Raw genomic sequence first — 25,285 nt, forward strand, 5'->3', positions numbered from 1 at the left:
TCTTTCTCCAGGGGATCTTCCCAACCCAGGAATCGAACCCGGGTCTCCCGCATTAGAGGCAGACGCTTTACCCACTGAGCCACCAGGGAAGCCAGGCATTTGAAACTGTTGATGTGCTGAAAAGGGCAGCCCTGGGCAATGCTGACAGGGCTCTTAAGGGTCCATCTCCAGGGCCTCACTGAGAAGCTGGAGGCTAGTCCTTTATCCATGAGGTTTTCTGGGGGAAGTGAGTATAGCATAGCTGCTTTATGACGTTGTATTAGTTTCTGGTATACAGCAAAGTTAATCAGCTATGAAAAGTGAAGAAAGCAAAAGTGTTAGTTGCTCAGTCGTGTCCAGCTCTGAGACCCCATGGTCTGTAGCCCACCAGGCTCCTCTGTCCATGGGATTCTCCAGGCAGGAATACTGGAGTAGATTGCCATGCCCTTCTCCAGGGGATCTTCCTGACTCAGGGACTGATCCCGAGTCTCCCACATTGCAAGCAGATTCTTTATCGTCCGAGCCACCAGCTATATGTTTACATATATTCTGTGTTTGGGGGATTTCCTTCCCATTGAGGCTGCCACGGAGCACTGGGGAGAGTTCCCTATGCTGCACAGTTGGATCTCATTAGTTATCTGTTTTATACTTAGCCGTGTATATAAACAAGGATATTTAGCCAACACAATAAAATTGAAAATGGAGAGAAAACAAAACCCCCAAATTAGAAAAGAAGACGATATTCTCATTGTTGGCAGACAATATGTTTATGTTTACTGAAAAGATCCAAAAACGTTAATTGCAAAACAATTTGATTCAGGGAGAAAGCCTGGAAAAGTGGACTGAGGGAGGGTACATGGAGGAAAAACCATAAGTTTCCCAGTATCAGGGAGTAGCTGCCTGGGAAATGAAATGGGAGGGGAAAAAAAAAAAGGAGTGTCATTCACAACATCAATAAAGCTACAAATTATATAAACTGAACAGGAAGCGCACAAGGCCCAGATGAAGAAACTCCTGAAACACTAAAAGGACAAACAACAGACACCCGGGTTAGAGAGAAATGATCCTTTCTGGGATGGGAAACGGAGAAGGCAATGGCACCCCACTCCAGTACTCTTGCCTGGCAAATCCCATGGATGGAGGAGCCTGGTAGGCTGCAGTTCATGGGGTCGCTAAGAGTCGGACACGACTGAGCGACTTCACTTTCATGCATTGGAGAAGGAAATAGCAACCCACTCCAGTGTTCTTGCCCGGATAATCCCAGGAACGGGGGAGCCTGGTGGGCTGCCGTCTCAGGGATGGGAAAAGTCGCTTTGTGAAGATCTCAGTTCCCTCCCAATTCATCTGTGTTCCTACTACAGTTTCCGATTTAAAAAATCCCCAACACATTTTCACAGACGTTTGAGAGAAAGAGGTTCAAGTTCCTCAGACAGAGCGGGCGGGACGGGGTGAGGGGCACTGCTCTCTGCACGCATCAGACACCCCTTCCCTGCCGCAGCCCCGCAGAAGCCGCACGGCCACACACAGCCAGTGTCGCCGCGGGAAGGGAGTGCGCCAGCTCTCCACAGGCCTTGATGCTGTTCCCTGGATGGGTGGCTCCGGTCAGGTGGGATCTCCCGCTGTATATACTGAATCTGCAATACGCAAGTGAGAGTCTTCTGAGGGGAGAGGCGGTGCGCCCAGGGCTGGGGGCTCCATGGCTGAGCCCAGCTCACAGTCTCGGTCTGCGACGATGGCTGCGTGATGAGGTCTCCTCCGTCTTGACTGCGTAGAAGGGGCTGGGTTGGGCTCTCCAGGCTATCAGTGGCCATGCCGATTCTCAGAGGAGAGGGATGGAGGCTGCCTGGTCAGCCACGTCTTTTGCTGTGTGACCCTGGCCCATTCTTCCCCTTGATGTCTCAGTTTCTCCATCTGCAATGTGTGTGGGGTGGGGGTGGTGTGGTGGGGTTGGCTGGATCTCAGGGCCTGGGCCTCTCCAACAGGGCTGCCTTTGGAGGCAGAAGGTGGAAATTGCTGTCTTGTAAAAGGGAAGCTGGGAGTCAGGCTGGCTGGGAGGGCTAGGGGGGGCCAGACAAGAGCTAAAGGCCTAGGAGAGCCTGGGAGTAAGGTCCAGAGTGGGGCTAGTCCAAGCCCTGTAACAGGCTCTCAGGCTGTAACTGAGGGACAGACAGTCAGGCTGCAGGGTGGGGGTGTGGACCCGTAAACAGACTGGAGTCCTTAGCCCGGCATGCAGCCTTCCTGCAGGGCTGAAGACCTTCCCTGTCTCGGTCCAGCAGTGGGAGTCCAGGCTTTGCGCAGGTGACCCAGGTACCCTCCATCCCCGCTCCTCCCGGCCTGCAGAGCCCACTCTGGAATCGGGAACATTTTGCCGCAGGATTCATGGCAGGGGCAGGCAGGAGCTTTCCTGTCTCAGAACTGAGGTTGCTCTCAGATTCATGTGAGCCATAAACCCGTGCCCTATTTCTGCTCTAATTGAGGCTATTTGTATTGTGACTAAAATAATCAGAGACAATTTTATTGGTATATTTAAAAAAATAATGACATCCCATATACTTAAGTTATGTAACTGCAGTGACAATTCGATGGGACTCCCTGGGGCCTTGGCTTGGACGGCCTGCGTTAGATGACGCTGTCCCGCCCCAGCCTCCTGCACCTCCCAGAATAGAGAGCAGAAAAGATGCTGACAGAAACAGGTCCCCAAGGCCTGGGCCACAGTCAGGGGCCAAATAGTAAAGATCTAGGGGCTTCCCTGGTTGCTCAGTGGTAAAGAATCTGCCTGCCAATGCAGGACACGCGGGTTTGATCCCTGGTCTGGAAGATCCCCTGGAGAAGGGCACGGCAACCCCCTCCAGTATTCTTGCCTGGAGAATCCCCATAAAGAGACGAGTCTGGTCAGCTACAGTCCATGCGGTCACAGAAGAGTCAGGCATGACTTAGCAATTAGACAGCAGCAACAACGAATGCCAGCCCGGTGAGCCCAGAACACCTTAGGAAATTGGAGCAGTGGGGCTTTCTGGAGCTGCCCAAGCCTTAGCTCACATCTGGCTTCCATGGCGGGCTTTGCCACCCAGCTGGAGTCATCTGCCTTCTGGTCACTCATTCTTCTCTGGGGATGCTCCACCCTTTGTTGTCCTGCTGCTGGAGCAGGTGGTGGCCCCTACCGACCCTTGTTGTTGCTCAGTCACCAAGTTGCGTCCGACTCTTCATGACCCCATGGACTACAGCGCGCCAGGCTTCCCTCACCATCTCCTGGAGTCTGCCCAATTCATGTCCATTGAATCGGTGATGCCAACTCTGGAGTGACCAATCAGAGTGTCACACTCCCCAGCCACTGGGATTGGTTCAGGGCCAAGCATGTGTCCATTCACAGCCCTAGAGCTAGGGCTGTGCCCAGTCGTTAGGAGGCAGGAACCAGCACATCCCACTTTTGTTTAAGCCTATTTGAGCCAGGCTTTAGTCCCTAAGATCTAAAGAATTATAGTTGATGTAACTTCTATGAAGGCGGAGGGCAGTAGCACCCATCTCTTGGGTGTGTTACAAGGATGCAGAGGGAAGTGCTTACCCAGCACCAAGCACAGCGTCCCCTGATCAGTGGCCGTGGCTGTTGTCAGGAGCAGCATAAAACGCAGATGATTGCTTGTTTACCAACTTTTTGATATATATTTCAGATATTTTTATTTCTTCCAATATGTTATCTATCAGAAGTGACTGAAAGGAAAAATGTAATTGGGCCCCATTATTGTCACAGAAACGGCTTTAAGAGAACACTGGTCAGGTGAATATCATTATTTCCCACTGTCAACCAGTAAATAGTTGCCATTGATAAATAGGCAGCCAACAGTCTGTCAGAAGACTCAAACTATGTTACATAATACAACATGCCTGTTCATAGATGGGGGGAAAAATAGAAAATAACTTATGTGAGAGGAGAGAGCAGGGAGGGTCTAGCAGAAGACTTCGAAGCCCAGGAGGGGCCTGGGTCTTACTGGGAGGCTCGTGGGTGGTAGGAGCAGCTTTCTCCTGGTGTGGAAGGCTCACTCTCCTCCATCAGGGCCCCTCCTGGGGGCGTCTAACACAACTGATGGTGCTCAGCCTGAGTCGCTCCTCAGCATCTTCTGAGTCTCAGCTGAGTGGATGGACCTCAGCATCCCTTCCACATCACAAAGCCTCCAGGCCCTGCATAGAGAGCCCAGCAGGTCTGAGTGCCCACCAGCCCTGCAACACCATCAGCCACTGTGGCCAGAAGTAAGTGTGAACACCTCCCACCTACTCTGAGCAAGTGTTCTCTCCTAAATCAGCCTTCTGCCCCAGGATGCCGCATCTGTCCAAGTTGCTAACAGGCAGTGGGAGCCTAACCACCCTGCCCCAAGGAAGCCTTCTCTCTTTGCTGGATTCAGGCCCTAAGTGAAGTCGCTCAGTTATGTCCGACTCTTTGTGACCCCGTGGACTGTAGCCCACCAGGCTCCTCCACCCATGGGATTCTCCAGGCAAGAACACTGGAGTGGGTTGCCATTTCCTTCTCCAGGGGCTCTTCCCAACCCAGGGATTGAACCCAGATCTCCCGCATTGCAGGCAGATGTTTTAACCTCTGAGTCATGCCCCGTCTTGGTCCTAAATGGCAGTGGGGGCTGCAGGGAAAGCCTCAGTGTCTACCTGGGGTGGGTTGGGAGAAGCTATGCTTTCCCTTCCCAGAGCTTATCCGATGGGTCCACTGCTCTGGAAGGAAGGACCAAGAGCGATGCTGGGGCCAGAACATCCAGCTGGCTCCTGGGACTCCTGGCTCTCCAGACTGTCTGGTTCAGTGGAGACACACACAGTCACACTGGTACACAATACTGCACACATATATACTCTCACATGCCTCAGAGCCCTTGCTTTTCCTTCTTTTTTTCCTATATACAGTTTGTGACTGATTTAATTGCAGTAAAATTCCCTGGTGGTTCAGATGGTAAAGAATCCACTTGCAGTGTAGGAGATCTGGGTCTCTGATCCTTGGGTCGAGAAGATCTCCTAGAGGAAGGGCACAGCTACCCACTCCAGTATTCTGGCCTGGAGAATTCCATGGAGAGAGGAGCCTAGCGGGCTACAGTCCATGGGGTCACAAAGAGTCAGACTGAGCGGCTAACCCTTTCCCTTTCTCACTTCATAGAGTATTGTGATAGTTTCACTTTCACGCATAACATAAAATCTATCACTTTAACCATTTTTTCCATTTTAACCATTTTTAAGTGCACGATTCAGCAGCACTCAGTGTTACATTCACCATGTTGTGCCACCATCTCCGCTATTTTTGTCCAGAACAGTCTCATCATCCCAAGTGGAAACTCTACATTACCTAACAGCTCTCCATCTCCTTTCCCCCAGCACCTGGTAACCACTATTCTATTTGGTTTCTACTAATTTATCTATCCTAGGAACCTCATATGCCAGGGTCCAGCGCTGGTGGATCCAGGGAATTCGAAGGGGAGACGGAGTTGGTGTCCTAAGAAAGAACTATTTTATTAGAAATGTAAAGAGAGATTAGAAAAGGATAGTATAGTAGGAAATATTAGGGGAGAAAAGGGGCTGAATAACTTGGTTTACGTGGAAAACCAATACAACTCCAAGACAAGGAATTTTCACCATCTACGTAGGCCACCGGTGCCTGCTTGAATAGTGGAGGGTGCCCCGCCTTGGACTCTCTCTCACGTGGGTCTTAGAAGCCAGGGCAAGTAAGTATACATGGTGAGCCGCCATGCTCCAGATGGGAATTCAGCCAGAAAAGAAGAGAAAAGACCACATGGGGGAAACCAGTCTTTCTAGGAACTGGTCCGACTTCTTTATTTTCCAGGTTTGCTTATATACTTTTTGTTATACATAGAGATAGAATACAAAGTCACGTGGGGTCAGCAGACCTGACCTTTATCAAAATCAGGTGCTTCATATAACTGTATACAAAAGTCTTAGGGGCTTTACATCATCTTATGGCCATGAGGCCTGCTGACATATTATGGCCCTTTCTTTCTGATAACGGTCAGTCAACCAGAAAACTTATTCTTCCAGGGGTGAATTTTCTTAAACCAGGCACCACCCTCCAAAGGCACCAGATAAAGTTGCATTCCTATAGGGTGAAGGTGCAGTGGGTTACAATCGAGAAAGGAATTTACCCTAAGGTTTAACATGGTTAATCTTAAAGGTTAATACTTATTTCTCCTATATGCTAGTTGTATTCATTAATGTGTATAAGGGCAGGGGATATGGAGACTTAGCAGCAAATATTGGCCCAACAAATGAAAAACCTTTCACCAATATAATTCCTAATCAACCCACTATACTATACTAATAATTTTCTAACCTCTCAAAAGAATCTGTATTTAGAAAGTTTAAAGCATCTTGTGCCTCTCACTGTTGGGAGGCTGTGAACAATCACATGTGGCCGGACAAGCCTGTCAAGCAGACTAGAGAACTTTCAGAGGAGTTTGTGAACTGAAACACTCTTGTCATGCCCAGGAATTTTATTAGCTGGAGCCCTAACTCCTTCTCTGAGAGAGGTGGGGGGGGGGCACAGCCCCCTGTAAAGTCAGAGGTGAAGGTGAGAGCATAAAACAGTAAAGTAGGCAGACTCTGGTTTTGGGGTAGATGCTCGGGAACAGGGGGTCTCCTGAGGCTCGATCCTGCCTTAGCATATGCCGAGCCTCCTTCCTCATGACCTTTGCCATGGGCGGAGTTCCTCACGCTGGCTCCCGGCACTCATATAAGTGCAGTTATACAAGATTTGTTCTTTTGTGTCTGGCTTGTTTCACTTAGTAGACTGTTTTTGAGGTCCATCCGTGTAGTTATGTATCAGTACTTCATTCCTATTTATGGCTGAATAATATTCCATTATATGCATACACCACATTTCCTTTATTCATTTACCTGTTGATGGGCATGTGGGCTATTTCCACCTGTTGGCTATTGTGAAGAATGCTGCTGTAAACACTGTTATATACATATCTGTGTGAGTCCCTGTTTTCAGTTCTTTTTCACTTGCTTTTTCTGTCTATACCAGGGTCCACTCTGTGCACCTCTGCAGTAGCCAAAAACCTCAGGTATGTGGGATATCGGCCCGGGAGACCCCCTTTCCTGGATGACCAGACCATGTCCTCCTAGTCCTCAGGGTCTCTGGCCTCAAGGGTAGGTAGCATCCAGCATTCACTGGTCCTTGTGAACATGGGCCCCACCTACCCAGTGGGGCATTCTCTCCACCCACCCCAGGAGCCTCACCAAAGGTCCCTGACTTCAAACATTCTTTTCTGTCATCAGCCCTCAGGTGGTCCAGATGGGTATGAAAATCCAGCCATCGTCACAGGCCCAGACATGAAGGTACAGACGACACCAGGCCCAGCAGGACCTAAAATCCTTGCAGCCACAGGGAGATACCCAGACATGCCTCCAAGGCTCAGTGTGAGTCCGACAGAGGCACCTTCTGCCCCTGGGTCTGGGTTATAGGCCTCCCCTTCTTTGGGTTCTGCCAAAAGGTACAGCCTGGCAATGGGCACACCCCTCTCTCCCCCAGCAATGACCTGGCAATCCTCACCCCACAGTGGTGGCCTAAGAGATTCCCAGCTACCTTCCTTTCCCTCCTGATCACACCCCCCAAGCTCCCACAAGCCATAGTCCAGACAGATGGACCCATGGACACTTCCCATCACCGTCCGTACACCCATGACAGATGATGCCCCACACGGTGGCACTGAGTGGAGTCCTCTCTGCCCACTCTTGTCACTGGATACAGGGCATGAGTATGTCTGATCTCAGGCCACAGTCAGCACCTGCCTGTCCACTCCCAGAAGACCTCTCCTCTCTACCCCGGTGCAGCTGGGGTGGCTGGCTAGACTTTGGAAGGGATGGCCTTGTGTCTCCTGCCACAGTCTGGCCAGTTAATCTGCTCAGTGCTTCCCTGACTCCAGTCCGGCGGTAGTCAAGAAAGACAAGAGTGCGCCAGGGACTGGACAGGCCAAGAATCCCTCATGGAGGACGGCCCTCTTCCCTTGGGCTCCAGAGCAGCAGGAGGCCTGGGTCAGGATGGTCAGCAGGCCTCTGGTGGTGGGAAGGAGCTCGGTCTGTAGGAGTGTGGGTCCTGCTTTCAGACCCCTGATGTGAGCTCCTCGGGGGGCTCTGGGAGACATCATCCATGCCCACTGTGACTGAGGGTGCGTGACATACACAACTGGAAGTGCCTGGCAGAGAGAGAGAGAGGGAGGGAGAGACAGGGAGACCCTCAGAGAAGCCAGTGTGCAGACTACCGCATATTGGAGATGCCTGCACATTGGAGAAGTATAAGGGTGGGACTCCTAGAAGGACAGACAGACAGCAAACTGTACTACCACACCTGGCTCCCCATCTTGGCCCCCATGAGAAATAAATAAGTCCATCCCAAAAAGGACTCTCTTCCCAGATATCTTTGCTGACAGCCCTAAAGACCCATTCCCCCATCCTACTCCTTGTTCAGAGGAGGAAATGGAGACCCAGAGGGAGGCAGAACTGCTCTGGGTTCCACTGTGGGTATCTACAACCCAGACCTACAGACCCCTAGTCCTGCACTGGGCTCTACCAGTGACTTGAGGTGCCCCAAACCTCTGTGCCTTCCCACCCCTCAGTTGTCCTCATCTGCAAAATGGGAGCATTGGGTCAGAAGGTTGCAGATACCCCTTCTGGCTTTGATACCTAAAGACTTAGGACCCAGCCCTCCAAGCCTCCAGGAAATCCAGAGTCCCTTCCCTTCCTGTGCTCTTACCACTCAGCACCTTTTTAAAAATCACCTCTGTCAACTACAAAAGTCATCTCCCGCTGGCCTGTTAGCCTATTTCAAACAGCACAGAAGTTATAGGGTCGAAGCTAGAAGCGCCTCCCACCCCAGTCCATCTCCACTAGGAGCCCCAAGGTCTGTGCAAATGCAAGCATGCCCTCAACTATCTCTCTAAGCCCTTCTTCCTGTAGAGTCAAGGAGGGGAGCCTGGAATGGGTGAGCCTGGGGAAAGCCCTGAGCCCAGCCCAGCCCAGCGATCCAGCACACCCCAGCCCCTGCCCACACCAGCCCCTCGCTGCACACCCCTCTCCTCCCATGTCTGTCCCCTGCGTGGAGCCCAGGGACAGGGGCTCATTATCCCATCCTGTCTGCCTTGGATGCCGCAGAGTGACAGCTGTTCCACGTTTAATTACTGATGGGCTGCGGCTATGCCAACCCATGAATAAAATTACAGTTGTTCTGCAATGCAAATACCGCGGCGTTGGTCTGTGAGGTGCTTGTTTTGATTGGCTGGCTTTTTTAATGAGAAAAGTTTTATTACATTTTAAAGAACATTAGTAATGATGAAACTCGCACACCTAAAGATTTATATAGCGCTGCAAACAAGTAGCAGGGAGAAGGGATGTTATTTATAACTTCAAATACTGCTCCTGCTGTCTGATTGCATTGTTTTTGGAAACAGGGCATTTTTAGCTGATAATTGTTTTAATGATAAATGTGGAAACTCAAGAACCAAAATATCTGTAGTGTCTTTAAATGGCAAAAACCTCAGCTAAGATCAGGGTGAGGTGACCTTACTTAGGGGAGAGTGGGAGGGCTAACCTAGTGGCTCAGCGGTAAAGAATCAGCACACAATGCAGAAAACGTGGGTTCAATCTCTGTGCCTGAAAGAGCCCCCGGAGGAGGAAATGGCAACCCACTCCAGCATTCTTGCCTGGAGAATCCCACGGACAGAGAAGCCTGGCGGGCTACAGTCCATAGGGTCACTAAGAGATGGACCAGACTGAGTGATTTAGCAGCAGCAGCAGGGGAGGGCGTGAAGGAAGGGGAGCTTAACTTTACCGGGGCACGTGGGGATAAGAAGACGTTATGGGACTTCCCTTGTGGTCCAGTGGTTAAAAATCCATACGTGTAATGCAGGGGACATAGTTTTGATCCCCGGTCAGAGAACTAAGATCCCACATGAGGCAGGGCGCGGCCCCCAAACAAAAAGAAGATGACGTCCGGACGTTGGGCTTTGAGAGAAGTTAGTCATCTGCAGGTGTCCGCTGGGCACAGGTTCAGCCTATGGAAGTGGGAACAGACTGACCTCCTTCTGTTGGAGCCGCCACCAGGGGACATCTGTCCTCTGCTGTGGAGGAACGTTTCCCTTCAGGGTGACTGATGTATCTGTGCTCTTTGTGACTGGAAATTTCATCTGAGCCACAGCTGGGTGATAATACAAAGTTTTGGGTCAAGAATCTGGATTCATATAGGTTTGAACACAGACCATCTGATTCTACTTCCTCTTTTACCTAGAGAATGGAGTTTCCCGGGGAAGGCGGGCATTTGCAGATGAATTAACCTGGGAAATGGCACTTACCTTGCTGAGTTTTCTGTGCAGATCCTTCCCCCTGGGGACACAGCTGAACTCCAAACAGCAGAGCAGAGAGGGAGGGTTCTGCAGCTGGCCCAGGTAAGCGTCTCCACGCAGAGCAGAACTGACTTCAATTCTGCACCCTTGGTGTCTTCATTTGTTGCTTCATTCTGCCAACTTATATTTATTGAGGATTTGCCGCCAGCCAGGCTCTTGGCACATTCAGACGAGGACGATGGAGCCAGTGCTACCAAAGGGGATTTTTCGAGTATGGCAGAGAGCACAGAACCGAGCTACATGACAGTGTGAGCAGGACAGTCATGGAGATATGGATGCCCAGCTTAGGGACAGCGGAGGATAGGGGCCCGGCTCTGCCTGGTGGGGGCAGTGGGCATCACAGAATGGGCCATCCAAGCCAGCCTGGAGAGGTACATCAGAATCTGAAGCAGGCACCCACAGCCTTGAGATCTGGGGAGGGAGGAGGAAGTGGAGTCCCTAGTGGAATCCCTGTAGTATGGGAGTTGGGGAGTGGGGAAGGTGTCCATGAGAGGGGCAATTTAGGGTGAGGTAGGCAACCCACTCCAGTGTTCTTGCCTGGAGAATCCCGGGGATGGGGGAGCCTGGTGGGCTGCTGTCTATGGGGTCGCACAGAGTCGAACACGACTGAAGCGACTTAGCAGCAGCAGCAGCAGCAGCAGCAGGCATCAGGCTAAGGTGCCTGGGCTTGTGAGGCAGGCATCAGGCTAAGGTGCCTGGGCTTGTTCCTGAGAGCACCTCTGCGGCTCCAAACTGGGGTTTAGATTACTCCTATGGGGGAGAGGTTGGGGAGGTAGGGATCCTGGAAAGAGGGTGTTTTGCCAAAAGTAAACTTTTGTTTTAGGTGAGAAGGATTCCTTAACAAAAGAAACCACTTGTTACACACAAATAGTCAATTTCCATTTTTCACAGAAGATGGGTTGACTTAGTTTCAATATAGGGTCATCAAGAGAAAAGAAACAGTAGAAGTAACAGCGCACACGTCTCCATATCGAACTGACACCTACATCCAGGCTTGAACAGCACTAGGCATGGCATCCGGTCCCATCACTTCATGGGAAATAGATGGGGAAACAGTGGAAACAGTGTCAGACTTTATTTTGGGGGGCTCCAAAATCACTGCAGATGGTGACTGCAGCCATGAAATTAAAAGACGCTTACTCCTTGGAAGAAAAGTTATGACCAACCTAGACAGCATATTCAAAAGCAGAGACATTGCTTTGCCGACTAAGGTCCGTCTAGTCAAGGTTATGGTTTTTCCAGTAGTCATGTATGGATATGATAGTTGGACTGTGAAGAAGGCTGAGCGCCGAAGACTTGATGCTTTTGAACTGTGGTGTTGGAGAAGACTCTTGAGAGTCCCTTGGACTGCAAGGAGATCCAACCAGTCCATTCTGAAGGAGATCAACCCTGGGATTTCTTTGGAAGGAATGATGCTAAAGCTGAAACTCGAGTACTTTGGCCACCTCATGCGAAGAGTTGACTCATTGGAAAAGACTTTGATGCTGGGAGGGATTGGGGGCAGGAGGAGAAGGGGACGACAGAGGATGAGATGGCTGGATGGCATCACTGATTCGATGGGCGTGAATCTGAGTGAACTCCGGGAGTTGGTGATGGACAGGGAGGCCTGGCGTGCTGCGATTCATGGGGTCACAAAGAGTCGGACACGACTGAGCGACTGAACTGAACTGAACTGAACTGAGGAAGTCCCACAATAACAGCTATGTGGAGCCCCAGTTGGGAAAGTGTCCCAGGCAGTGCATCTACCCTACAGACAAGACTTCAAATTGCAGTTTTACGGGCTCCGCCTTAAAATCCTAGGTGGCAAACTGATATCACCATCAGTTTGAATGTAAAACTGCAGCTCTGGTTTCTCTTTAACTTTTACAGTGCTGTTTGTTTCACTTTGTGAGTGAACTTCTTAGACCCCTGGGGGTTGGCCAGACCTCCAGTGGCTCAAGAATTCCAAGACCCACTTCCTCTCTTATCTAAAGTGCCACCTAACTTGCTAGTAACAATTGCTGTGCTTGTAGGCAGGCAGGGAGTCCAGGCAGTGTCCAGGCAGGTCAGAAGCAGGTCAGAGGCTTGCTCTCCTGCTCTGAAGCCTGAATAGGACTTCCTCCATTTTAATTTCCCTAACAGAGGGCCTGTGTGTGAAAAGTGGTTAGAAGGGAGAGCCGGTGTTTTCTGTCCCTTCTCTTGGAGGTCAGGGTTTCCCTGGTGGCTCAGACAGTAAAGAATCTGCCTGCAATGCAGGAGACCTGAGCTTGATCCCTGGATCAGGAAGATCTCCTGGAGAAGGGAATGGCTACCCACGCCAGTATTCTTGCCTGGAGAATCCCACGGACTGCGGAGCCTGGAGGGCTACAGGTTACAGTCCATGGGGTTGCAAAGAGTCAGACTCAACTGAGCAACTGACACCTTTTGGAGGTCAGCTGGGTTAGTGTGTCTCCTGTCCACTCAGCCAAGGATCCCATCCTGGAATGAGAGGGCAGAGGAAGACAGGGAAGGAATCCCAAACCAGATTTGGTATGTGTGTGCGTGCAACCTGGCTCGTGTGCATGTGCTTATCTGCGTGCTTGTCGCTCTACGTGTATGCGTGTGCATGCCTGCGCTTGCTTGTGTCTGTGCTGTGCATGGTGCATGAGTGAAAATGTGTATGGGGCGCTTGCATCTGTGTAAGCTCATGCATATGTGTTGGTGTGTGAATTTCTCATGTGTGAGCATGCAAGCTTCTGAGTGTGCTTATGTGTGCCATTGAGGATTAGTGTGTGTAAATGTGTGTGTGTATGTGTGCACGAGTATCCATCAGAGAGGATCCATGTCTAGTCCAGACAGTTTTCCTTTTTTTAAATAAAGTCTGACACTGTGGATTTGACACAGTCTGACGCCACCACCACCGCTGGAGCTTCTCGAATGAATCTCCTGCAGCTCTGCACACTGCTCATACCCTTGGGCAGCTCATGTTGCAGAGGCCTCCTTGGTGAGAAGAAGAAAATGGAAAATGGAATAGCAGCACGGCCTCCTGGGACTGCTTAGGCCAGGCTTGGGAGGCTGTGGGGGAGGGAGAGAGCATCTAAAGACAGTCAGGTGCCCCATAGACAGGAAAGGTACCCAGATGCCTGTGTGTTTGTGTATGTGCACGTGGGTGTGTGTGGTCCTGGTATGTGTACAGGGTGTGTATGCACAAGGCACGTGCACATAGATTAGCATATTGGTGCCTGTATTTGTGTGTGCTCACAATCTGTGTTTCCTGATCCAGGGACTCTGGTCTCTCATGTCCAACTCTTTGAGACCCCTTGGACTGTAGCCCGGCAGGATCCTCTGTCCCTGGCAATTCTCCAGGCAAGAAAACTGGAGTGGGTTGCCATTCCCTTTTCAAGGAATCTTCCCAACCCAGGGATTGAACCCAGGTTTCCTGCATTGCAGGCAGATTCTTTACTGTTTGAGCCACCAAGGAAGCCCCTTTGTTGATCACAGAGTTACCCAAAGTTGCAGCCAAGGAGGGTGGGGGTGGGGGAGGGACGGGTACATGTCTTCCCCTTACCCCCACCCCCATGCTGGCCCTCTTACCCACCAGCCTCAGTGCTATGCAGGGAACAGACTGGGCTAAGTGCTGGAGAGCCTGCCCAGAGGATGGGGTGCAAGGCATCCCCCAGCACCTCACCCCCAGGTCGCAGTGGGATGGGAACTCACTGCCTGCCCTGGAGGCCTGTTCTCTTCTTAAAGCCACTGCTGGGCATACATACCGAGGAAACCAGAACTGAAAGAGACACGTGTACCCCAATGTTCATCACAGAACTGTTTACAATAGCCAGGACATGGAAGCAACCTAGATGTCCCTCAGCAGATGAATGGATAAGAAAGCTGTGGTACATATGCACAATGGAGTATTACTCAGCCATTAAAAAGAATATATTTGAATCAGTTCTAATGAGGTGGATGAAACTGGAGCCCATTATACAGAGTGAAGTAAGCCAGAAAGAAAAACACCAATACAGTATACTAACACATATATGTGGAATTTAGAAAGATGGTAACGATAACTCTGTATGCAAGACAGCAAAAGACATGTATAGAACAGACTTTTGGACTCTGTGGGAGAGGGAGAGGGTGGGATAATTTGGGAGAATGGCATTGAAACATGTATACTATCATATAAGAAGCAAATCACCAGTCCAGGTTTGATGCAGGATTCAGGATGCTTGGGGCTGGTGCATTGGGATGACCCAGAGGGATGGTATGGGGAGGGAAGTGGGAGGGGGGTTCAGGATGGGGAACACCTGTACACCCGTGGTGGATTCATGTTGATGTATGGCAAAACCAATACAATATTGTAAAGTAATAAGCCTCCAATTAAAATAAATAAATTTAAATTAAAAAAAAAAGTCTTATTGGTGATTAGCTGATGGCAGAGCCTCCAGGTTCAGGGTCATTACCAGGTCTAAGGACTCTTCCTTGGGCGGCCGAGTCACTCGAGCCCTGTTTCACTTCCTTCCTTCAAGCTGAAGGAGGGGGCGGGGCTGGGAACAGGAGGGTGGTAAGGGATTTGGTGACTGAGTGGAATCTGCCACTTTGGTGACACCAGTCGGGCTGTGACACAGCAGCCTAGTGAGCCAGGCGATATTTGGGAGGGGAGTCAGAGAGACACGAGTGTGCCAGCTCGTCAGGCAGCTGGGCCAGAGGCAGAGGACTGACAGAGGGGGTCCATCTGCAGAGCACGTCTCCCCACAGGTGCCCTCTTTACGCATGATGGGTGCTGTGAGCTCAGTTCCCGGACCAAGGAACCAAAGCTCAGGGAGGTTATGTTGCTGCCTGTGACCTGCACTGAGGTCAGCTGAGCCCACAACACCAACTCCTCCATGCAGTCCTCCTCTCCTGCCACTCCAGCCAGACAGCAGGGCCAGACCAAGACCTCAGAGTCCTGAGACCTTCCATCTCAGGGTCCAGAGATGGGGAAATATCCCGGTGCAGACACTGAGTGGCTGTGGTATCAGCTCATGTGCAAGGTTTTCCTTTGATCTCAGGCCCAGGCCACACATCCTTGTTGGCAGAGTTGTCTGCATTTGTTAATTTTGCTCTGAGAGGAAAAAAGAAAAGTCCTTTATTTTGAATTTTAGGAAAAGGGTGGAACACTGGGCTTGCATTCCAGGATTCAGAGGCTCTGAGGGAAGAAGGGCCTGACTCTGGGCCCCAAAGAAGAGCCTAAATTACATTCAATATGGTTGTAAAGGGCTACAAAATTAGGTATAAATTAGTCCCTAAAAGTCGTTATTGTGTGTGTATGTGCATATGGGCCAATCATGGACCACTGAGGGCTTCCCAGGTGATGCTAGTGGTAAAGAACCCGTCTGCCAATGCAGAAGACAGATGCAGGTTCGATCCCTGGGTTGGAAGATGCCCTGGAGGAGGGCAGGGCGACCCACTCCATTACTCTTACCTGGAGAATCCCTTAGACAGAGGAGCCTGGTGGGCTGCAGTCCACAGGGTCGCAAAGAGTTGGACAGAACTGAAGCGACTTAGCACACATGCTTGTGTGTGCATGTATAATATGTTAATATACACCTACATATATTTTAATATAATGTGTGCATGTACATATACATATATATTTATGTATATATACACATATTTTTCATACATATATATAAAATACATACGCATGTATATGTGTGTTTATCCGGGTGTGTGTATAACGTGTGTGTGTGTGTATATAATTTATTATCCCTACATGAGTCTGGGACAAGACTATGAAATAAACTTAAACAGCACAGTGGTCTTTTATTTCCCTTTGTGAGAGGTATACTTATCTACCGATGTTCTTTAGTAAAAGCTTGAATTTGAGGTAAGAAGATAATCCCAGCCTCAGGCCATCTGTATTCTGAAGACACACACCACACATCACGTAAACACAGAATGTGATTTCGGCATAACATAGTGATCTAACCCACGGAGGTCGTGTTGGAACAGGAGTCAGAGTGACGATTTTGATTATAATAAATAAGGCCTAAGCACCACTTATTGATCACTTCCACATGCCAGGCCCTCTTCTAAGTGCTTCACAGATATTGATTGTCTTAATTAATTCAAGTCATAAACCAGAAGTAGGTTGCTGTTATTTTCCTGCCTTCAGATAAAGAAGCGGAGCTTTCTTTATCTCCACATTTTCCCAGAGACACACCATCCACCTCATTACAAAACAAATTTCTTTGTCCCTTAGGAAAGTTTCACTGGAGTAATGATGATTCATTAAACTCTTTAGCCATTGACACGTGTGATTAAAAAGCATCTAGACCACATCTTTGGCGTGAGATGGTGTGAAGGGCAAGTAAGGGAAAGGTCTCAGCTCTCCCTCCCCGAAATGAAAACATGCAAAAGGGAGAACAAAAATCAGGAAAGTCCTGCTGAAACTCAAGGAAAGCAGCAGCCACATTTTATAGGCTTCAGGGAGTTTCTGCCAGGGGCGAGGCAGCTGAGACCAGGCTGTGGTGGTGGCCTGACATAGACCCACGGCCCTCTTTCCTGGGTATCGTAAGAAGCGAAAAGAAGTGTGGTGTTGGGACTCCTTGGTGGTCCGGTGGTTAAGACTTTGTCTTCCAATGCAGGGCGTGCAGGTTCGATCCCTTCTTGGGGAACTAAGATCCCGCATGCCTCACGGCCAAAAAAAACAAAACATAAAGCAGAAGCAATATTGTAACAAATTCAATAAAGATTAAAAATGGTCCATATCAAAAAACTTAAAAAAAAAATCAATTGAAAAAAAGTGCTGTGTCAGGAAAGTAAGTAACGGAGCGGATGATGAAGCGGCACACACACACTTTCCTCTCCGGGTGAGGCATGCCGTGAGCGCACTCACGGGGACAGTGGGGGCCTGTGCCCACCATGTCTCAAAGGCCTGCAGAGACCCCAGCTGCAGGGCCGTGAGCATGGTCCTGATTGCACCAAGAAGCAGCCCTGGGGTGCTCAAAGCTTTCTCTGACCTGGCCATCCACTAGTGTGGGAGAACTCCTTCCTGAACCCTCTAACTTGGAGGGGTACCCGAGAGCCACGAGCCCTTTTTGTCTCCAGGGACCACCAGCCAAGAGGAGATAGTGCTGAGCCTAGAAAGCCTGAGTCTTTGTGCCAGGCAGAACTCTGTGGTCAAGGCTCTTTTCCAACTGTCCCTTCACCACTGCAGTGGGCTCAGTTGGCCCTCAGGGACCCTGCCCTGAGCACGAGGGATACACCACACTCACGAGATGGAACACGCCCAACTTGGCAGGTAGAAGTCCAGGTGTGAGAGTGAACTCAGCCCTACAGCAAGCACCTGAAGCAAAGGTGAACAGAACAGAAAATCATATTTTTCATACTATCAAGGAAGATGAAAAAACATGAATTTTGAAGATACTTATTCTGAGAAACAGACGAAGATTTTTTTTTTTTCCAAAATGAAACTATTGACCCTGAAAACCAAGAGGTAGAGAAAGAATGACAAACTATAACCAAAATGGAGCTGGAAGTTGGGCAAACTATTGAAGGACACAAATATCACTGCAGCAGACTTTTTTGTCTCTTAAATTTTATTTAATTAATTAATTTTTAACTGAAGGATGATTGCTTTACAATATTGTGTGGGTTTCTGCCATACATCAACATGAATCAGCCATAGGTGTACATATGTCTCCTCCCTCTTGAACCCCCCTCCCACCTCCCACCCCATCCCACCCCTCTAGGTTATTACAGAGCCCTGGTTTGAGTTCCCTAAGTCATACAGCAAATTCCCACTGGCTATCACTTTATATATGGTAGTGCATCTGTTTCCACGCCAATCTCTCCATTTGTCCCACCCTCTCCTTCCCGCCACCTGGCAGGTCCATAAGTTTGTTCTCTATATCTGTGTCTCTACTGCTGCTCAGCAAATAGGTTCATCAGTACCATCTTTCTCGATTTTATGCGTGGGTGCGTGCTAAGTTGCCTCAATCGTGTCCGACTCTTTGCGACCCTATGGACTGTAGCCCTCCAGGTCCCTCTGTCCATGGGATTCTCCAGTGGGTTGCCATGCCCTCCTCCAGGAGATCTTCCCAACCCAGGGATGGAACCCACATCTCATATGTCTCCTGTACTGGCAGGTGGATTCTTTACTACTAGAGCCACCTGGGAAGTCCCTAGATTCCATATACATGCATTAACATATGCTATTTTTGTTCTCTTTCTGACTTACTACACTCTGTATAATTGGCTCTCAGTTCCTGCAGCAGACTTTTAAAAGGCATCAGAGACAGCAAAAGCCTGGAGAGGGCCTATGGACAATTGACTCAGTAACACGGGAGAATGAGTTTGAGAGGCTTTTTCAGGATGTAGGGGGAAAAAAGAACAAGGGAAGTTGGAGGTAATCAGAGAGAAGACAACACCTTTGGAGACAGGATATTGAAAATCCATAAAGAGTAAAGGATTTGATGAAACACAGAACACAGTGAGCAGAAAAGAAAAAACATACCAAAATTAAATAGAGGGAAATCTTGCTGAACTGAAGATGCACAGATGTAGATCTCTGGTTGAAATGGTTCACTTCATACCAAGCAAAGCAAATGAGCATCAAAAGAGAGCTGGTGGGACTTCCCTGGTGGTCCAGTGATTAAGAATCTGCCTTGCAATGCAGAGGACAAAAGTTCAATCCCTGTTCGGGGAACTAAGATCCCACATGTTGCAGAGCAACGAAGTCCACGTGGCGCGACTAATGAGCCCTGCACTCCAGAGTCCACACACCACAACTAGAGAGTCAGTGTGCCACAGTGAAGGGTCCTGTGTGCTGCAACTAAGACCTGACACAGCCAAAGAAACAAATCAATATTCTAAAGAAAGAGCGAGAGCTGGCAAAATGATCTAATCTCCTGGATTCAAGAACAAGTACCCACAAAGACATCAGCACCGATCTGGCCATAAATTTTCTCCCTCCACCCCTCCCACGCTGGCCTTCTGGAGAGGAGCCTTATCTTGAACTTTCAGTCTCTTTCTCTGCTTTCTTGATGATCCCTCCCTGCCCCTGTTCTGGGTCCATCATCTCGTTAATCCCAGGTGAGATATATGAGGGCTTTCCTGGTGGCTCAGACAGTGAAGATTCCACCTGCAATGCAGGAGACCCGGGTTCAGTCCCTGGCATGGGAAGATTTCCTGGAGAAGGGAATAGCAACCTACTCCAGTATTCTTGCCTGGAGAATTCCATGGACAGAGGATCCTGGTGGGCTACAGTCCATGGGGTCTCAGCGGCCCTGATCTTAGGCTGCTCAGCTGCTCCAGAGAGTAGGAGGGTCCTTAGGGAGTCAGAGGCTGGCAATGCCCAGAAGTTTTCTCAGAAGAGGGGTTCCTATCTTCAAGTGGGGTTGAGATAGACAGAGGGGAGATCCTATCCTCTTGCAAATTCAGGCCAATCAGTAAGATAAGCCCTGATCAGCAGGAGCTAGAGATGATGCTGTGAAAGTGCTACACTCAATATGCCAGCAAATTTGGAAAACTCAGCAATGGCTACAGGACTGGAAAAGGTCAGTTTCCATTCCTATCCCAAAGAAAAGGAATACCAAAGAATGCTCAAACTACTGCACAATTGCACTCATCTCATTCGGTAGTAAAGTAATGTTCAAAATTCTCCAAGCCAGGCTTCAACAATACGTGAACCATGAACTACCAGATGTTCAAGCTGGTTTTAGAACAGGCAGAGGAACCAGAGATCAAATTGCCAACATCCGCTGGATCATGGAAAAAGCAAGAGAGTTCCAGAAAAACATCAATTTCTCCTTTATTGACTATGCCAAAGACTTTGACTGTGTGGATCACAATAAACTGTGGAAAATTCTGAAAGAGATGGGAATACCAGACCACCTGACCTGCCTCTTGAGAAATCTGTATGCAGGTCAGGAAGCAACAGTTAGAACTGGACATGGAACAACAGACTGGCTCCAAATAGGAAAAGGAGTCCATCAAGGCTGTATATTGTCACCCTGCCTATTTAACTTCTATGCAGAGTACATCATGAGAAACGCTGGGCTGGATGAAGCACAAGCTGAAATCAAGATGGCTGGGAGAAATATCAATAACCTCAGATAGTGAAAGAAGAACTAAAAAGTGAAAGTAAAGAAGAACTAAAAAGCCTCTTGATGAAAGTGAAAGCAGAGAGTGAAAAAGTTCACTTAAAGCTCAACATTCAGAAAACGAAGATCATGGCATCCGGTCCCATCACTTCATGGGAGATAGATGGGGAAACAGTGGAAACAGTGTCAGACTTTATTTTTTAGGCTCCAAAATCACTGCAGATGGTGATTGCAGCCAATTAAAAGACACTTACTCCTTGGAAGAAAAGTTATGACCAACCTAGACAGCATATTAAAAACCAGAGACGTAACTTTGCCAACAAAGGTCTGTCTAGTCAAGGCTGTGGTTTTTCCAGTAGTCAAGTATGGATGTGAGAGCTGGGCTATAAAGAAAGCTGAGCACCGAAGACTTGATGCTTTTGAATTGTGGTGTTGGAGAAGACTATTGAGAGTCTCTTGGACTGCAAGGAGAGCCAACCAGTCCATTCAAAAGGAGATTAGTCCTGAATGTTTACTGGAAGGACTGATGTTGAAGCTGAAACTCCAATATTTTGGCCACCTAATGTGAAGAACTGACTCATTTGGAAAGACCCTGATACTGGGAAAGTTTGAAGGTGGGAGGAGATGGGGATGACAGAGGATGAGATGGTTGGATGGCATCACCGACTCAATGGACATGAGTTTGAGTAAATTCCAGGAGTTGGTGATGGACAGAGAGGCCTGGTGTGCTACAGTCCATGGAATTGCAAAGAGTTGGGGACAACTGAGAACTGAACTGAACTGAAGCAGAAGCCATGTAAGTATTGGGCCACATTTTAGACTGAATGGGTATCCTGCTTTCCTGAGCCAGGAAGGCCCACTGAGAACATGTCCAGGCTAAGCTGGATGACACCTAGTAGGGCTGCCAAGTCCCTGACCACCTACCTACCCTGTGACCCAGGTAGAAACCAACTGGTCTCCCCTGCAACAACTGTTGCCTGGAAAGATGAGAAACATAATCAAAATCTCAGGTGTTTGTTCCCAACGGTCATTCCAGCTGGAGAGCCTAAATATCACACTGGGTCTGAAAGTGCTGCATTCATTAGTTTCACCATGGAGACGTCCAAGAAAATTGACCTTTTCAGCTTCAATAAAAACGGATTTTCCTGTAGGTCCTCTGACAGCAGCTGTGATCACGAGCGGGTCTGAAACTCAATATTAAACACCAACGAACAGAAAAAGGAGGTGCTTTCTCTTCGCCTGTGAGGATATTGCTACCTGTTTGCAGTTAGATATGGGCAAGTGTGTGGGGGCCTGAGCCTTGCTCAGAGGAGAGGCCTCTTACTCCTCTTAAACACTAAAGACTCAGGCACCCTCCTAGCATCAGTGAAAGTGAAGGTATTGTTATTCACACAGTCGTGTGCAACTCTTTTTATCCTATGGACCATACACAGCCCACCAGGCTCCTCCACCCATGGACTTCTCCAGGCAAGAATACTGCAGTGGGTAGCCAGGGATGGAACCCCGGTCTCCAGCACTGCAGGCAGATTCTTCATCATCTGAGCCACTAGGGAAGCCCTGCTTATTCTGCTTGAATGAACTTTTGCTGATGGATATGTTTATGAACAAATTTGGTATGTATATTCAAACTGAGTTTTTTTTTTCTCAACTACATATTTAAAGATATATGAATAGCATCAGAGGTGCCTGTTTTTCATGCATTCAGTTCAAGGGCAGATTAGACTCAGAACAAAGCCAAAGTAGCAGGCTGCTTTGGAATTCATCAAGACTGTATACTGGCATGCTTAAGATTCAGTGTCCCCTCCTGTAATATTCCCAGGAACCCCCACTTTGACTCATCTTTCCCTAAATGCAACCCAGGACTGACTGTCTTGCCATTACTTGGTGGACAAACTCTTGCAAACTTCCTGTTCCACCATTTCTTCCGACCATGATAGTCAGTACACAAAGGGAAACAATGGCAGTCAAATAATAACATTGCTTCCTTGCACTGGAACAAGGGGTTTCAGTTCAGTTCAGTCACTCAGTCGTGTCTGACTCTTTGCGACCCTATGAATCGCAGCACGCCAGGCCTCCCTGTTCATCACCAACTCCCGGAGTTCACTCAGACTCATGTCCATCAAGCCGGTGATGCCATCAAGCCACCTCATCCTTCATTGTCCCCTTCTCCTCCTGCCCCCAATCCCTCCCAGCATCAGAGTCTTTTCCAATGAGTCAACTCTTCGCATCAGGTGGCCAAAGTACTGGAGTTTCAGCTTTAGCATCATTCCTTCCAAAAAAATCCCAGGGTTGATCTCCTTCAGAATGGACTGGTTGGATCTCCTTGCAGTCCAAGGGACTCTCAAGAGTCTTCTTCAACACCACAGTTCAAACGCATCAATTCTTCGCCGCTCAGCTTTCTTCACAGTCCAACTCTTACATCCATACATGACCACAGGAAAAACCATAGCCTTGACTAGACGGACCTTTGTTGGCAAAGTAATGTCTCTGCTTTTCAATATGCAAAGTAATGTCCCTGCTTTTCAATATGCTGTCTAGATTGGTCATAACTTTTCTTCCAAGGAGTAAGCATCTTTTAATTTCATGGCTGCAGTTTCCACTGTTTCCCCATCTATCTCCCATGAAGTGATGGGACCGGATGCCATGATCTTTGTTTTCTGAATGTTGAGTTTTAAGCCAACTTTTTCACTCTCCTCTTTTACTTTCATCAAGAGGCTTTTTCGTTCTTCTTCACTTTCTGCCATAAGGCTAATGTCATCTGCATATCTGAGGTTATTGATATTTCTCCTGGCAATCTTGATTCCAGCTTGGGCTTCTTCCAGGTCAGCATTTCTCATGATGTACTCTGCATAGAAGTTAAATAAGCAGGGTGACAATGTACAGCCTTGATGGATTCCTTTTCCTACTTGGAACCGGTCTGTTGTTCCATGTCCAGTTCTAACTGTTGCTTCCTGACCTGCATATAGGTTTCTCAAGAGGCAGATCAGGTGGTCTGGTATTCCCATCTCTTTTGGAATTTTCCACAGTCTATTGTGATCCACACAGTCAAAGGCTTTGGCATAGTCAATAAAGCAGAAATTGATGTTTTTCTGGAACTCTCTTGCTTTTTCTATAACCCAGCAGATGTTGGCAATTTGATCTCTGGTTCCTTTGCCTTTTCTAAAACCAGCTTGAACATCTGGAAGTTCACGGTTCACGTATCCCTGAAGCCTGGCTTGGAGAATTTTGAGCATTACTTTACTAGCGTGTGAGATGAGTGCAATTGTGCAGTAGTTTGAGCATTCTTTGGCATTGTCTTTCTTTGGGATTGGAATGAAAACTGACCTTTTCCAGTCCTGTGGCCACTGCTGAGTTTTCCAAATTTGCTGGCGTATTGAGTGCAGCACTTTCACAGCATCATCTTTCAGGATTTGAAATAGCTCAACTGCAGTAGCCAAACCTGGAGTGAGTTCCTATTAAAAACCAGCGGCTTGGGACTTCCCTAGTGGCCCTGGAGTTAAGAATCTGCTTTCCAATGCAGAAGATGAGGGTTAGATCCCTAGGTGGGGAGCTGAGATCCCACATGCAGTGGGGCCACAACTACTGAACTCCCGAGCTCTTGAGCCCATGCACCACAACTAGAGAGTCCATGTGCTGCAACTACTAAGCGCAAGCACTCTGGAGCCCACATGTCACAACCAGAGAGAGGCCTGTGCACTGCAATGAAGGAGCCCATGTGCCACAACTAAGACCTGATGCAGCCACCTAAATAAGTAAATACATAAAAAAAGAAAAACATAAAACAGTGGCTTGACCTCAGGCATCTTCTCGTCCCCGTCCCAACTCTGCCACCATGAAAGTAAAGCAAGTTTCAAAGATATGAACCAACAAGGACAAAGACTAACCAGGGAAGAGTAGCAATGAGGTGTTTCAATAAACTTTGGAGGGCAGAAAATAGAGGGAGGAGGGCATTCTGATTGAGCAGAGCAAGTAATATCACTGGAGGTGCACTGGAGTGGGGCACTGGTGAGCATGAGCCCATTGGCCACAGATTGCCCAGGCATAATAGTGAGGGGGAGCGGGAGGAGTTCTAGAAGCTGGGGCTGGGAGATTCAGGTGGTTAAAAGCAGGAAGGGGTGGGTAGTGTCATTGAAGATGGTGGGGTAGAATGCTCCAGGAATCTGTTCTTCCATCCAAACAACTTAGTTATTTGTTGGAGTGGTCTGAGGCAGTCATTTTGGAACTCTGAAATCTGACTGAACATGCAGCTTCCAGGGGAGAGCTTCAGGAAGAGTCTGGTAAATTCTGGTGGTGGTTGTTTTTGTTGACTTGCTCAGTTGTATATGACTCTTTGTGACTCCATGGACTGCAGCTCACCAGGCTTCTCTGACCTTCACTATCGCCTGGAGTTTATTCAAACTCATGTCCATTGAGTCAGTGATGCCATCCAACCATCTCATCCTCTGTCTCCCCGCTTCTTCTCCTGCTGTCAGTCTTTCTCAGCATCAGGATCTTTTCCAATGACCCTTTTCCAATCTTCACATCCAGTGGCCAAAGTATTAGAGCTTCAGCTTCAGCATCAGTCCTTCCAATGAATATTTAGGGTTGATTGCTTGGATTGACTGGTTTGATCTCGCTACAGTCCAAGGATTCTCAACTCTCAACAGCTTTCTCCAGCACCACAGTTCAAAAGCACCAGTTCTTCAGCACTCAGCTTTCTTTATGGTCCAACACTTAGATCAGCACATGACTACTGGAAAAACCATAACTTTAACTAGATGTACCTTTGTCAGCAAAGAATGTCTCTGCTTTTTAATATGCTGTCTAGGTTTGTCATAGCCTTATTTCCAAGAAGCAAATGTCTTTTAATTTCATGGCTGC

Source organism: Capra hircus, chromosome 18 (assembly GCF_001704415.2).
Source record: "Capra hircus breed San Clemente chromosome 18, ASM170441v1, whole genome shotgun sequence".
Taxonomy (NCBI): domain Eukaryota; kingdom Metazoa; phylum Chordata; class Mammalia; order Artiodactyla; family Bovidae; genus Capra; species Capra hircus.